Source organism: Microtus pennsylvanicus, chromosome 21 (assembly GCF_037038515.1).
Source record: "Microtus pennsylvanicus isolate mMicPen1 chromosome 21, mMicPen1.hap1, whole genome shotgun sequence".
In the NCBI taxonomy this organism is placed as follows: Eukaryota; Metazoa; Chordata; class Mammalia; order Rodentia; family Cricetidae; genus Microtus; species Microtus pennsylvanicus.
In genome coordinates, this window is record NC_134599.1 from 6,744,092 (window position 1) to 6,759,901 (window position 15,810).

The 15,810-nt window shown below is 43.5% G+C and overlaps 1 long non-coding RNA gene and 1 other non-coding gene across 3 annotated transcripts in view; both read left to right on the plus strand.

The window, feature by feature from the left end:
- Positions 1-3,181: 3,181 nt before the first annotated feature.
- Positions 3,182-15,810, plus strand: part of LOC142839172 (uncharacterized) — a 33,760-nt gene continuing 21,131 nt past the window's right edge. The window contains exons 1-2 of one of the 2 annotated variants that reach the window (XR_012908707.1): positions 3,182-3,373; positions 13,519-13,626. This is a non-coding gene — a long non-coding RNA (uncharacterized LOC142839172). Of the gene's footprint in view, positions 3,374-13,192; positions 13,283-13,518; positions 13,627-15,810 lie in introns of those variants that run through there. The other variant, XR_012908706.1, reaches the window with a different exon arrangement.
- On the plus strand, positions 3,546-3,617 carry Trnac-gca (transfer RNA cysteine (anticodon GCA)). The gene has a single exon. It is a non-coding gene; the product is annotated as a tRNA-Cys (tRNA).

The window sequence follows — 15,810 nt, forward strand, 5'->3', positions numbered from 1 at the left end:
TGTATTAGTTAAAGAAACATTTAGTATGTTCTGAAAACATTACTGACGTGTGTGGACAGTTTGCCAGTGTGCAGATCTAGCAATAGAGAGATATGGTCTGTATAGAAAATCAGAATGAGACTTTGTGTAACAGAACAAAATGCTTACTACACTGTATGTGTTTGTAATTTGTTCACACTGTCCTGTTCTTGTAAAGCTCTTTTCTTCTTCTTTTTGTATTTGTATTGGATCTATACTGCTAGTCAGTATACAGAAACATTTGCCAGCGATCGCATAGTAGTAACCTTACAGATAAGCTTATGACCAAAAGGATAAGCCTGTTTCATAGATAAATATATCTGAAACCCTTTTCATGGCCTAGATAATGTGCATATACAAGGACCTAAGCTTGCTTCCTGGAAGAACTCCAGCAGCACTTTAGGACTTCTGCAATTAATTTAACAGAATAGAAAAACACTACACTTCAGTTTCTGTACCAAAATTATAATAATAATGATAATGATAATCCATGAAGAGTATCTAGTAGTTATGTGAGTGTGTTATTGTGTGAATGTTTTGGCCAATATACTCAAGAATCTGCAATACTTACTATTGAATATGCAAGCATAAAATAAAACTGGAGCTCACCATGGTTCTCCTCTTGAAACACTTCATTTCCAGCTCCAATTTTCTTTTGAGAATGTAATTGTAAATTTGTGTTGATTCTTGGTCTGACTTTTAGAGGCAGAATTCTACTTCTCTGCTTTGTAAGGCAAACCAGCCAGTCTCTGACTGACCTTGCTTACCTGTTCACACAAGAGAGCAAGTTCACAAGTGTGAATCCCATCCAACAGTTATTCAACATTTTACATGTGCCTATTTAACGTTTTATATGTGCCAATCTGGGTGGTAGTGATGCATGCCTTTAATCCCAGCACTCGGGAGACAGAGGCAGGCAGATCTCTCGGCCTGAGACCAGCCTGGCCTACAGAATGAATTCCAAGACAGCCAGGGCTACACAGAGAAACCCTGTCTCAAAACCACCCCCACCCCAAAAAAGAAATGATTAACATTTAATTTAGAATTATAATACTAGAGATTTTGAAACCTTGCTATGTAGACCAGGCTGGCCCCAACTCACAGTGATTTTCCTGCCCCTGCCTGCTAGGTGCCTTGGCTAGTGGAACTCCATCTACTAGATAGATAAGACCTTTGTAGTCTTGAAATCAGCATATCTCTTGTTACCCAATGAGACCTTAAAATATCCCAAGGATGGGCCTATTAGCATTCGGTCCTTGAAATGGGTCAGGAGTGAGTTTCACCTGCTTATCCATCCACTCCTGCTCACTCACCAAAACCCAACTTCCCCACGTCCCAACTACGGTTTCCCGTGGCTCTTAGGGGTGACATAGGAAGGTTTACTGGGGTTGGGACTCCACTGATGTGGCTTTAGAAGTCACCCATGCTTGGACGGAGCTTGTCCAGGAAGTAGCTCCCTGGCATACCCACGCATCAGTAATTACCCCATAATCTCACTGGCTCACCAAACTGGACTTAGATGGAATCATTTCCTTGGTCTGTTGGTGTCTTATCTGGGCTGAAGAGTCACTTATGTGCATCTCAAGAGCAAAAGAACAGAGGAGAACCAGGGTTCTTGATGCATTCCAGGCAAGCTCTCTACAACTGAGTTAAATCCCTAACCCTAATACAAATACATGTGATAAAATATACTTCCAGTAACATACTTTATTAAGTATTATTATTAAAATACCGCCATGGGGCCTGCAGATGGCCCAGCCAAGTGGATACGCTGTGGACAAGCCTGATAACCTGAATTTGATTCCAGGATCCCACAAGATGGCAGAAGAGAACTGACTTTGGGACACACACACACACACACACACACACACACACACAAACACACACCAAATATTAAAAAAAAGGAAAAACAAAACCGTTACAATGGTACTACAAAATTTACCCCCAAACATTCAACATTCTCTTAAGTATTGAACTCACTTAAGAGTTGCAAGGAACAAGTATGTCTCTGTTTAGCAAGTCCCCGTCACTTTAATAGAAAACTGACATAATCTTCATTTTAGATATGGGAGTAGGGTCTATCAAATTTAAACTGTTTCTTTCTAAAATTATCAGTATCTGAACATGTTTAAAAACTCAACATGGGGCTGGAGAGATGGCTCAGAGGTTAAGAGCATTGCCTGCTCTTCCAAAGGTCCTGAGTTCAATTCCCAGCAACCACATGGTGGCTCACAACCATCTGTAATGGGGTCTGGTGCCCTCTTCTGGCCCGCAGAATATACAGAATATTGCATGCATAATAAATAAATAAATATTTAAAAAAAATAAAAAGCCAACTTGTTGAGAAACTCCGACATTTGGTGATATGATGAGAATATTCACCAGACTGTGGTACTGCGCTCATCTTTGCCCTTCCTGGAACCCGCACCCACCTAATCGCCATCGCAATGCCAATGGTAAGTCTTCGTTTCATCATTAAAACATAGTCCCCAAACTTGACCTCTGCAGCAGAAAACTCTTACTAGAGGAACTCGTCAGGATCTGGCCAGAGAACTTGCCCACCATCTATCTCGCTGAACGGGATTGTCCCCAGTTACTATTAAAGTGCCCGACGTTGCACAGCTGTCTTTCTCCCGTCTGAACTAAAATAAGCTCTCTGGCCCGAAAGGGTGCCTCTCCGTAAGGGGAGCACGAAGAGGAAGTGTTAAGCTCTACTCTCCACTCCCGTCCTCCCGATCTCGAACGGGTGACTCTTCCCGCGAAGTCCACAGCCTGAGGCTCTCCGCAGTCTAGAGACACCGAGTTCCCTACACTCCGGACACCGGAAGCACGAGACGGGGGGGACAACCCGAGCACGCGCTCTCCATCTCGCGCGTCTCCAGGCAGGGACTCGCAACACCGGAACTGAGCTCCCTCTCAAGACACTAACCCAAGTTATGTTATGAATGAATCGGCTCCGAGTTTCCACCGACTCTGGAGCTCAGCAGACTCAGCAATGGAAAACGGAGCAGGTGCTGAGGTACACACGTGACGCAATCACAGCTCCAGCCCCAGTTTCTGGGTAGCGTAGGCGGCGGACTCACCGGTGTCGCAGGCAGAGTAGCGTCACTGCCCTTGCGTCCGGCAGATACGGTGGGCGGAGCCTGGGGCTCGTTGACCTCGCGGTTAAGGGGACTGTCTCCGCAGCAGAAATTCTTGCTGCTTCTTCGGGTGGCGAGAGTACAGAGTTTACCACTCAGCAACCTCCGTCAGCCGCCCGGGGACCAGGAATACCCGGAAAGACGAAATGTAGATTGTGGAACCTGGAAAGTCTTCTGCTAGGTTTAACAGCCACCTATCACCACAAGAGGCAAAGGTAAATTTGCCCTGAGATTCGTTGGTCAGACATCGTAGATTGCACTATTTGGTGACCCGCATACTTTGTTCATGACTGGCAAGTCCTTTTCGAATGGGTAGGGACCGTCTGCCCGTTCTCAGTCCGAAGTCCAGAGTGTCCACAGAGGCAGAGGAACACTAGAATAGCCAATGGGGGTATAGCTCAGTGGTAGAGCATTTGACTGCAGATCAAGAGGTCCCTGGTTCAAATCCAGGTGCCCCCTTACCTTTTTTTTTGGAAACCAAAGGAAGCTATGGTGGCACATGCTTTAAAAAGGCAGAGACAGGCGAATTAGAGACCAGCCTGGTCTACATAAGAAGGTCCAGGACTGCTAAAGACCAGAACCACTAAATAGAAAGAACAAACTAAAAATTAACACTCTTCGCTTACGTTCTTATCCAAAAGAACTCTTTACAAAAATCAAACAAGTCGGGCGGTGGTGGCACACGCCTTTAATCCCAGCACTCAGGAGGCAGAAGTAGGCGGATCTCTGTAGGCATGAGGCCAGCCTGGTCTACAAGAGCTAGTTCCAGTACGACTAGAACGGTTACACGGAGAAACACTGTCTCGAAAAATCAGAAAAACAAACAAACAAACAAACCCACAATTGTTTTAGTACCCCCCCCCCCCAACTTCTTAAAACTGAAGTTACCTTTTGCATCCAAAGTTAAATATCATTAGCCTGTCCGCTTGATCTCAGGGCATCAGGCAATACCATGAATATATATTGAAAATTCACAAGAGGAAGATTAAATAACTACCGCAAGGTCCCCGACAAGAGCTGGAAAGCGGAATGTGAGATTTCTAACTACATCAACCAAATTCAACAGCCCTTGTTAATTGTATCGTAAACCTTTTCTAAAGATTAACCGAGAACTGGGGCAATAGCTCAGTATGTAAATGCTTGCTTTGCAAGAACTGGGGTCCGCGATTGATTTCCAGAACCCACATTCAAATGAGGTGAGCCGCAGGATGGTTCAGTAGCTAAAGGTGCCCACCCCAGAGACTGGTGCCTAGATTTCGATCCAGGATGAACATGCTTTTCTGGGTTCTCCTCTGACACCCACACATATTTTGAAGCAAGTGTTCCCCTCCCCCTTCTTTTAAAGCAAGATTGGTGTGTAATTCTGATCCTAGGAAAACAGAAAGGTAGATGCCGCAGCATTCAGTGACCAAGCATTCTAGCTCACCAGACAAGTTCCAGGCCAGTGGACATGAGACCCTGTCTCAGGCACCAGGCATACAAGTGGTACACAGACATACATGCAGACACTCACCCATGCACACAAAAAATAAAAGTAAATAAAATGTCTTTTAAACATGAAAAATAATCCCCATTCATAGTCTGGGATTATAGCTGCCCAGTAGTTAATTGCATGCCTAGCTTGCATCAGGCCTTGAATTCAAGCCTCATCACCATGGGGGAAACTCTATTCATATTTTTAAAGTTTACCTCATTTCGTCTCAAAACTGAATTTGACAAACTGTTCTTTAAATTCATGTAATAATCTTCTTATGTTACTGTTTTTTAAAAAAAAAAGATTAGCCAAGTGGTGGCAGCCCACACCTTTGATCCCAGCACTGGGAAGGCAGAGGCAGGTGGATCTCAGTTCCAGGACAGCCTGGTCTACAGAGTGAATTTCAAGACAGCCAGGGGTACACAGAGCAACACTATCTCGAAAAAAACAAAAATCAGGAGAGAGATACTGAGACTTATATATATGAATGTTTTGCTGTGTATGCATGCATGTCTACCACATGTGTGTGTGGTACATGCAGAGGCCAGAAGAGGGCATCAGACCCCCTGAAAGTGAAGTTACAGGCAGTTATAAGCCACCGTAGAGATGCTGGAACTGAACTGGGATTCTCTACAAGATCAGCAAGTGCTCTTGACCTCTGAGCCATCTCTCTATCCCCTGCTTCTATTTCCTTTGTGTTTGTCATATTCTGCTTTGAGCATAAAATCATCCAGTAGACACCAGTGGGCTGCATCACTTCTCATTTTCTTATTTGTCCTTGCAAGTAAATTTAAAAAAAAAAAGATGATGACGAATCACACAAGATGCTCAGTGAGCAGAAATTGTGTCCTTCAAAATGTCCCCCCCCCCCACATTTCCTCAGAGAGCACTTCCTTGATGTCCCTCCAGTCCGGTCTCCTTTCTGCTCATCGTGGGCTTTTCCTCATTTCTGTTACTAACAGGTGAGATTGTTTGGCAACAGTGTCCATCTCGTAGGCTTCATTCTGTTTTTAAAAAAAATATTTTTAACATTTTTATTTATTGATTTTTATTTTATGTGCACATTTGTCTGTGTGAGGATTTTGGATCTCCTGGAACTGGGATTATAGACAGTTGTGAGCTGCCATGTGGGTGCTGGGAATTGAATCCGGGTCTTCTGGAAGAACAGCCAGTGCTCTTAACCTCCAGTCCTTCTCTCCAGCCTCCCTCAATTTGCTTTTGAGTTCTGAAAACACATCTCCCTTATTCCACATTGTATTGCTGAGGTCCTAGCACGAGTGCTGAAGGAATGGATGAGGGAAAGTTGCAAAACAAAGCCATCGTATTTCCTTCCTCCAGGTGATCTGCTTGCAAAATACATTTACTTGTGTCGTGCAGTGAAATAGGAAAACAAAGCAATGCTCAGAGACAGGGGGCCCAAGAGCTCCCCAAAGTCACTCACCCACTGGGCATAACAGTTCCTCTGCTCAGAGACCAGCGAGAGGATCCCGAGATGTATGCCGTCATATTTCATAAATGGGCGCATCTGTGTAAATTGCATTACCTTTATAGAAAATGTCTTCTATTTTCTTTTTTCAATCTTCAATAATCCATTATTATCCCAACCACGAAGAAAAGTAGCATTCACTTTGCCTGTGCTGTGAGGAGAACGCAGAGAGCAGTGAGCTTCAGAAAGATTCTGATCCAACGTCATCTGTGGAGAGCATGCGGTCCATGTGCTGGAGACATTCCTCTGCATGATGCCATTCTTCAGACCCCATCTCAGAGTGTAGGGTCTGCATGGCTAGACGTAGGGCTGCAGAAATCCTTATCTTGTGGGACCATATTTCGATATGGCACAAAAGCCATTAGCCCGGTCCGAGCTGACCACGTAGCTCTGCAGACAAGCTGTCTCTGCCCCTAACAAAGGCCAGGATGCCTGCTCCTAGCTTCTTTTGTTAAGATGTGGATTACCTGAGAGGAGATTTTTGACTGAAGCTGATGACTTAAGAGTTCAGATATTTGGTGCTTCTTTCCTTTTGTAATTTGGAAGGATGTCTTATGGAGATGCTAATTCAGGGCCTACCTGACTGCTAGATGCGGATGTGATTTGAGTGCAGGCACTTGGCTGCCTAAGAAATGGCACTCGGGAGGCAGAGGCAGGCGGATCTCTGTGAGTTCGAGACCAGCCTGGTCTACAGAGCTAGTTCCAGGACAGGCTCCAAAACCACAGAGAAACCCTGTCTCGAAAAACCAAAAAAAAAAAAAAAAAAAAAAAAAAAAAAAAAAAAAAAAAAAAGAAATGGCGTAATGTGTTTTCCCCCTTCCCCGCTCAATTTGGTGTGGGTATATAAAATGTTTGGAGAATAAACGGCAAGCTGGCCATTTCCATGATGACGGTGTAAGCTGTGTCGGTTCTTTTCCTCGCGACTCCGTTCCAGCCGGTTTGAGGAATTAGGGAATTTATGTTGGACCCTCACGGGCCACGACATAATTGGCGCCCGATAACGTGGGGCTAACCACTGAACCCCAAGATTAAAGACAACTGGAGCTAACCACGGAACCCCGAGACAAATGCCGGAGGAAGAAGTACGAAAGGAACGCGGTGCTGAGGGCCGAACTCCATGACCCCAGAGAAGAGACAACATGAGAGAGACGGTGAATGCTGTCTACTAAACTCCAAGAGAAACCGGAGAATGGACAGAGGAAAACATGAGGCTTATCGGCGCTCCCCAAAAAGCAAGAAAGAGGTGACCAGACGTGAGGAACCCGCGAGAAAAAAATTGGTGGATGCGTGAGTAGTGAGCACTCAGAACTAGAGATGTAGAATAGAGAAAGAAATGTAAAAAAGTGGGACAAAATTTAAATTGAGTGTGAAAATTTGTAAATAAGTTAAATACAGGATAAGAAAAAAGTATTTGGGTAAATATGTTGGTAATTTAGAATGGAACAAAACAATGGCAGAGATATTGAGAATCTGTAAGCGTGATAGACACAAAATTGTAACTTTTATTGCTTGCTAAATGAGTAGGAAAGGTAAAGAAAAAATGACTTTTGGCCCAAGAATCACCAAGTTACCGCTGAGATTGAGGTGCCACGTGCTCACAGTAGCCAGTTAATCTAACCCACCTGTAAGTAAAAGGCAAGGAGGAGCAAAAGTAAATTTAGAGAGCAAATTTAACCTCACACAGTCTTTAGAACAGAGGAGAGGATTCAAAAATTCTCCTAATTTTATGATTTACAAGTTAAAAAAAAATAGTTAAAAATCCGCCCACCAGAGCTCAGAAAGGCAGTCTAACAAAGTGAGCCTGTGTCCTACCCCCTGCCATGCAGCGCAGCTTCAACTGAAAGAAAAAAGCCAGGTTTAAATTAAGGTAGCCTCTGAGATAAGCAGGTTAAAATGCTTTTTCATTTCACAATTTTGCCTTTTTGTCAAAAGTCTGCTGTTTGTAGGCAAGTGAATTAGTATCCAAGGTGGATTGATTTCAATACTGTGGCTCTACAGTAAAGTTTAAAGTCAGAGATTGTGATACATTCAGAAATTCCTTGATTGTACAGGATTTTAAGATTGTTCAGGCTAGCCTGAGGTTTTGTCTTTTCTCACAAGGTTGAGGATTGTTTTTTCAAATCTGAGGAATTTTGTTACAAGTTTAATGGTCATTTGCATTAGATCTGTAGATTGCTTTCAGTAACATTGTCAATTTTGCTATGTTGGTGCTATCTTTACAAGAGAATAGGAGATCTTTACATTTTCTAATGGCTTAAATCTCTTCCTTCAGAGATTTAAAGTTCTTGTTGTACAGGTTTTTCAATTTGTATAGTCAGAGTTACTCAAAGATATTAATGGTATTTGTGGCTATCTTATATGTGTAGAGGAGATACATTTGAGTTGTTTTCAGATTCTGTGTATGATAAAGTAATTCTGTGAACATGGTTAAGCATGTGTCCTTGTTGTATGGTTGAGCATCTTTTGTTTATAGGCCCTAAAGAGGCATAGCTGAGTTTTAAAGTAGTTTGATGCCTAATTTTCTGAGAATTCAACAGACGAGTTTCTCTTAAACATAAGTTGTGAGTAGTGAATTTTTGATCTTGGTCATGTTACAGAGATAAGATGGAGTCTCAGAGTTGTTTAGATTTACAGTTTTCCAATGGTTATTGATGTTATATTTGAGCAGTTTTTAAATGTCTTTCAGTCATTTTAAGTTCATCTGTTGAGTTTTCAGTTTAGGTCTGTTGCATATATTTTTAGTGGATTAATTGTTCTTTTGGTGACTAATTTCCAGAGTTCTTTGAAGTGGATTAGTGATTGGTGAGGATATTTTCCAGTTGTATAGGCAATTACATCTTGTTGATTACAGAAACTTCTCAGTTCAAGAGATCTTACTGTATATCAATGTGTATGCCACTGAGATTGTGTTTGAGTTGTGCCAGTGCATTTAAGTGTTAATTCTAATTTTTTTTCTTATATGAGGTTAAGTATTGTTGGTTTTATGTGGAGGTCTTAAAAAGAAAAGAGAGGAGAAGATGGATTTGGTTCATCTGATGCATTTTGGGTACAGACCATAGGTCCTCAGAGACCAGAACTCACTTTGTTTATAAATGGAAAAAGATTTTCTGGCCTCCTGGACACTGGTGCGGATACTTCCGTCATAACCGCCAGTCAGTGGCCTTCTAAGTGGCCAAAAACGGAGACTATTACACAGTTACAGGGAATTGGTCAGACTAGAAATCCTGAACAAAGTAGCAATAAACTGCATTGGAAAGATGAAAAAGGACATGAAGGAACCTTTAAGCCGTATATTATTCCCCATTTATCTGTGAACTTATGGGGCAGAGATATCATGTCCAGAATGAGAGTATATTTATATTTTCCCAGCACGGCTGTTACTAATCAGATGTTTCAACAAGGATTATTACCTAATCAAGGTCTAGGAAGAGAGAATAAGGGAAAGATTGATCCTGTCTTATCAGACAGTAGACCTTCTAGAGCAGGATTAGGGTATTTTTAGGAGAGGTCACTAAAAGACCTGCACTCCATGCAGACCCTATAATATGGAAAAGTGATGACCCTGTATGGGTGAGTCAGTGGCCTCTAACACAAGAAAAATTGCAAGCTGCCCAGCGGTTAGTGCAGAAACAGCTGGATAGTGGACATATTTCGCCATCTAATTCTCCATGGAACTCTCCAATTTTTGTTATTAAAAAGAAATCGGGAAAGTGGAGATTAATTCAGGATTTAAGAGAGGTTAATGCAACCATGCAGCCAATGGGAGCATTTGCAACCAGGATTGCCGTCCCCAGCAGCCATTCCAAAAGGCACACATAAGATTATCTTAGACTTGAAAGATTGTTTTTATACAATTCCTTTAGCGCCACAAGACTGTCAAAGATTTGCTTTTAACATTCCTTCAGTTAATTTCAAAGAGCCAATGAGGAGGTATCAATAAAATGTCTTACCCCAGGGTATGTTAAATAGTGCTACATTATGCCAAAAATTCGTAGCCCAAGCTATACAGAAAGTTAGAAATCAATTTCCGCAGGTGTACGCAATTCATTACACAGACGACATCTTTTTGGCTCATAGAAATGAAGATATTTTACTAGAGACATATGGATTATTGCAGCAGTGTCTAAGCCAAGCAGGTTTGGTTATACAGATGTCCATGAGCTATCAGCTGCGGACAGATTGTCGCATAATGGTACAAAAACCACATTTGCTAAAGCCAAATGGAAAGATCCTTGCAATGGGACTTGGAAGGGACCCAACCCCATTTTAATTTGGGGTCGAGGGCATGTCTGTGTTTTCTCACAGGATGAAAACCAAGCGAGATGGCTTCCAGAACGTCTAATTCGATGCATTCAGCAGAAGGACATCGGACCTAAGGACAGCGTAGCTGACAACCGCACAGCAGAAGGAACAGAAAGAAATCGGCTCCAGGAGGAATCCAGTAACCCAGCTCACAGAGAGGAGCCTGATCCGGACCTGCAACTCACAGTGCTACAAAGAAACTTGCACAAAGAGATCCTGCTGAGACGAGCTGACTGCTGTGTCTGCTGCTGGCGGTGGTGTGAAACCTGTTGCTTCTGAACTAAGATTCAAACTGAACATCTGAGTGTTCTCGGTTTATGGGACAGGACTCATTTTGAATACAATATTAAACCTAAGAACTAAGACCTAAGCTTTCCCCTCAGGGAAAGAAAGATGCAAAATAAAGTATGTCAAAAACCCGCCTTCACTTAACAAGGGGACAGACTGAGGTTTAAACAGCTACACAAAGACTGAAAATGAGATTTAATAACAGTGAATGGTATTATGCTCTTAACGGTAATGACCTGATATTTACAGCTACATATAAGGTGATGGGAAAAATCTGGTAATGACCAATGGTGCTAAATACATCGGTAATGACCGAAAGGAATATAAATTTATGGTAAAGAAAATGAATAATTGGAGAGCTGGTACTGACCGGCTAAACATGAAATTATAAATAATTGGAGAGCTGGTACTGACCGGCTAAATATGAAATTATCAATAATTGAGAAAGCTGGTACTTCTGCTCCATGAACATTCCAGATAGTATCTTCAGATCTCTCCTTCAGCTCCTTGGCTCACTCTTTTCCTTGTCTGCTGCTTATGCCACAATTGGGGTTTTGCTTCAGAGTTAAATTTGGGCCAGGAACTTCTCCATGTTCAATGTCTCAGGCTTCACTTCCATAAAATTTTATTTGATTCTTTTTCCAGTATGCCCAGCCACTCCAGTCTTTCCTTAGTTAATTTTCCATGTCATTTTATATCTTCAAATATGTAATATTTAATTTTATTACAATGCATTATCTATAACTGCCATTTTTAATATCTAAAATGCTTAAAGACCTAAAATTAATGTTTATAATTACAATTTATTCTTTCGTACTGGTTGTGTTGTATGTGCATGTGCTTGCACACATACACCCACATGTTACTCTGAAGGCAGTCTCTACTTGTTTTCCTGCTGAGATGGTTGTTTGCTTCTGTAGCAATCAGAATCCATGGTAAGGGGGGCTGGAGAAATGGCTCAGCGGTTAAGAGCACTGATTGCTCTTCCAGAGGACCCGGGTTCAGTTCCCAGCACCCACATGGCAGTTCACAGCTGTCTGAGAATCCAGTTCCAGGGGATCTGACACCTTCACACCAATGCACATAAAATAAAGATAAATAAGTCATAAAAAATTTAAAAAAAAGAAGTGGAGCGAGGAGAAGCTTTTAAAAAGAAAAAAAAAAGAATCCATGGTAAGGCTGTGCTTCGCTTGCTTTGGTGCCCTTTGCTACAGAACGGGCTAGGCCGGGTTTACTCAGAGACTGACTCAGCCCATCCACGTGCTGAAGGCCCGAGGCTCATTGTCGGAAACATGCATTTGCCTTCAGAGCAGCACCCCCTTTCCTGCTGCTCAGATTTTAGCTTTTGGCCTTTGCCCTTCTGTCTTTTCTCTTTTTTATTGTTTATTTATTTTTATTATTATTATTTTTTTTGTTTTTTTGAGACAGGGTTTCTCTGTAGCTTTGGAGCCTGTCCTGAAACTAGCTCTAGTAGCCCAGGCTGGCCTTGAACTCACAGAGCTCACTGCTTCTGCCTCCCAAGTGCTGGGATTAAAGGCGTTCGCCACCACCACCCAGCTAAAAAATGTCATTTTACTGATTTGTTTTGTTTTGGTTGTTTTTTTTTTTATTTTTTAAAGGGGGATGGGTAGCATAGAGGTGGGGAACATTCTTAGTGATTTTGTCACGAGAACTGAGCAGTGCCGGAAAAGAAAAAGTATGTTCTGGGTTCAGGTTCAAGTTGTAATTTAACTGGAGGACCCCCAAGAATATCTCAGTGTGGGGCCTGGGGAAATGGTTCCATGGATAAGGGTGCTTGCTGCTAAGCCTGATGACCTGAGTTCAGTCTTCAGAGCCTACATGGATGGACACACACATGCTAAATAAATAAACGTGAAAAAGTAATTATATAGATATATATTACAGGGTTTCTCTGTGCAGCCATGGCTGTCCTGGAACTCACTCTGTAGACCAGGCTGGCCTCAGACTCACAGAGATCCACCTGCCTCTGCCTCCTGAGTGCTGGGGTTAAAGGTGTGTACTACCACTGCCTGACAAAATAATATACTTTAAAAAGAATATCAGTCTAAGAGTTGAGAAGATAACTCATTTGGTAAGTGCTTGCTGTTCAAGTAGAGGGGCCTGAGTTTGAGCCCCAGAACATACAGCAAGAAAGTGAAGCATGTTAGTGCACACTTAAATCCCAGAGCTGGAGAGGCAGAGACAGGCAGACCCCTAGGGCTCAGCCCAGCTTACTTGGTAAATTCCAGGGCCAAGCTGAGATCCTGGTTGAAGAAAGAAAGGGTGGAAGCAGCTGAGGAGTGACACCTGAGCGTGTCTCCTGGCCTGCTCACAAGGACAAGTGCAGTCACACACGCACCCACAGTATGTGCGTGCACACACACCCCTAAGTCTGTTTCCTACTGAAGAACTGGATGCCACTCTTTGTATACTGTGCAGGGTGACGTTGTAGGTCTGGAGCGAGGTGGAAGGAAGACAGGTGATGGTGACCGAAGGGGTGACGACTGTGGCCTACACCCTGGACGAGGGCCTGATTGAGTTTGGAATAGCCATCGATGATGGCAACTACACCCGGTGAGAGCTGCTAACAGCCAGTGTGGTGCTGAGCCAGTGTGGGCCTAGCAGATGCTGCAGAGTGACCCATTAAACTGTCACAGCTCAATGGGGCCCTGGAGTCATGGGAGGGGCCTAGACAAAGGGCGGTGTTTCTGGCCTTTCTTCCCCCCTCCTGCTGCCCCAGCAGCACCAGGGTTCCCCTCTGCTCCTCCAGATCCTGCTTCACTCCTGTGCTTTCTTCCCTTCCTCTCCAGGGCAACAGCCTTCTTGGGGACCCTGGAGATGACCCCAGAAACAGAGGCAATGTGGAAAACCTTGAGCAAACTGGCCCTGGAGGCAAGGCAGCTCCGCACTGCTGAGAGGTGAGAGCTGTGGAACTGAATGCTGGCCACTAGGAGGCCTGTGGGCAGTCACCTATGGGCTGCTTCTGTCCTGTGTGTGGGCACTGCTTCCCACACACCCCACCAACATGAGCCCTTCCTGGTGCACTTACTCCAAACACCCTCCTACTCTAGATCAATATATCTTTTTAAAAATAGTTTTAAATTCTGTGAATAAGAATGTCGATGTGTGGGTTTGTGCACGTGAGTGCCAGTGCCTGCCAAGGTCAGAAGAGAGTTTTGAACCTCCTGGAGCTGGAGTTCCAGGCGGTTGTGAGCCGCCTTGGTAAAGGTGCTGGAACCAGACTCCAGTCTCTACAAGAGCAGTACACACTCCTGACTGCAGAGCTGTCTCTCTAGCTCTGAATATGTCCTAATGTTTTAGCTTCTCCTTTGCAAGGTTCTCCTTTAAGAGGTTGTTTCTTGTTTGTATTATTACTGTTTATATATTTAAAGTTTTTACATTTTTAAAATTTAGTTACTTTGAACTGGGTGTGTTTTAGTCACTTTTCTATTACTGTGGCAAAACACCGTGACCAAGGCAGCCTATAAAAGCCGCACAAAATGAGCTTACAGTTCCATGATAGGAGCAGTGCGAGCACAGTGGCCTGGACAGCTGAGAGCTCACACCGTGAAACCAGCAAACAGACAGCACTGGAGATTGTAGAAAACTTTTGAAACAGCAAAGCCTCACCTGCAGTGACAAACCTCCTCCAACAAGGCCATACTTCCCAATCCTTCCCAAACAGTTCCACCTCTTGGGGACCAAGTCTTCAGACATCTGAGCCAGTGGGAGGCAGTCCCATCTACACTGCCACAATGTGTCTATGTGAGGGTCCATGTGTGGGTATGTCCACATGAATGATGGTCCCTGCAGAGGCCAGAGGTGTAGGATCCCCTGGAGCGAGAGCTTCAGGCAGTTATGAGCCTTCATATGTAGATACTGAGAATTGAACTCAGGTCCTCTGCAAGAGCAGTCCACACTCTTAACCACTAAGCCATCTCTGCAGCCTGCCCAAGTCTTTTTAACATACCTCTGTGTCTTTCCTGGGTGTGGCACAGAGGTAATGAACACATTTGCGACCTCAAATTCCTTGAGTTCAAACGTTGGTTCAACTTTTCGTCTTGTATAAACTTAGAAAGGTCATTCACCCTTCCCAACCCTGGGATTTGGTTTTCTTCATATAAAATGGGGGCACTGATGACAGTATTTACCACATAGTATTATAAAGGAGAGTGGCGATGGTAATGGTGGTGAAGAACAAGAAAGAATCTGCAAAAGGCTTAGATGTAAGGGCTTAGTAATGTCAGCTGTTTCTGGGAAGCAGCTTGAGCTTTTTCATATATACCCCTCCTCCCTTTACCCCATGTAAGCTGTCCGCAAGTTCTCAGGACTCTACCTTGTCTGCCTGTGTGTCTGTCTATCTATCTATCTATCTATCTATCTATCTATCTATCTATCTATCTATCTACCTACCTACCTACCTACCTACCTGTCTGTCTACTTTTTACCTTTTAAGGTATATTTATTTTATTTTTACGTATATGACTGTTTTGCTTACATAGGTACCCATGTATGGAGGTCCGAAGAGGGTATCAGATCCCCTGAAACTGGAGTTACAGGTGGTTGTGAGCCACCTTGTAGGTGCTGGGAACCAAACTCAGGTCCTCTACAAGAGCAACAAATGCTCTTAACTGCTAAACCATCCTTCCAGCCCCAATTTTGTTTTTGTCTTGTTTTTTTTTTCAGATTTTGTTTTTAAGCAAAGTCTTGTGTAGCCCAGGCTGGCCTCAAATTTCATATATAGCCAAGGGTGACCTTGGAGTTCTGATCCTCCTGCCTCTTCCTCTCAGTGCTGAGATTGCACTGCCTCGCCAATTTATTCAGTGGTGGAGATCAACCCAGAGCTTAGCGAACACTAGAGTGCTCTACCAGCTAGGCTACATCCCAGCCCAGGCCTTAGTCTTCACATGTATTCCCAGTCTGATATCTGCCTGGCCATACGACCACCAGTCCAGACCGCCAGCGTCTCCCACCTCAGTCATACAAAAGCCTCTTCCCTTACCTTACTGATGTTAGCCATGTCCTTCAAACTCTGCCCATCACACAGTGGAGACACACAGTGTAGACCAGGTTGACCTCAAACTCAGTGATCAGATTCCCCA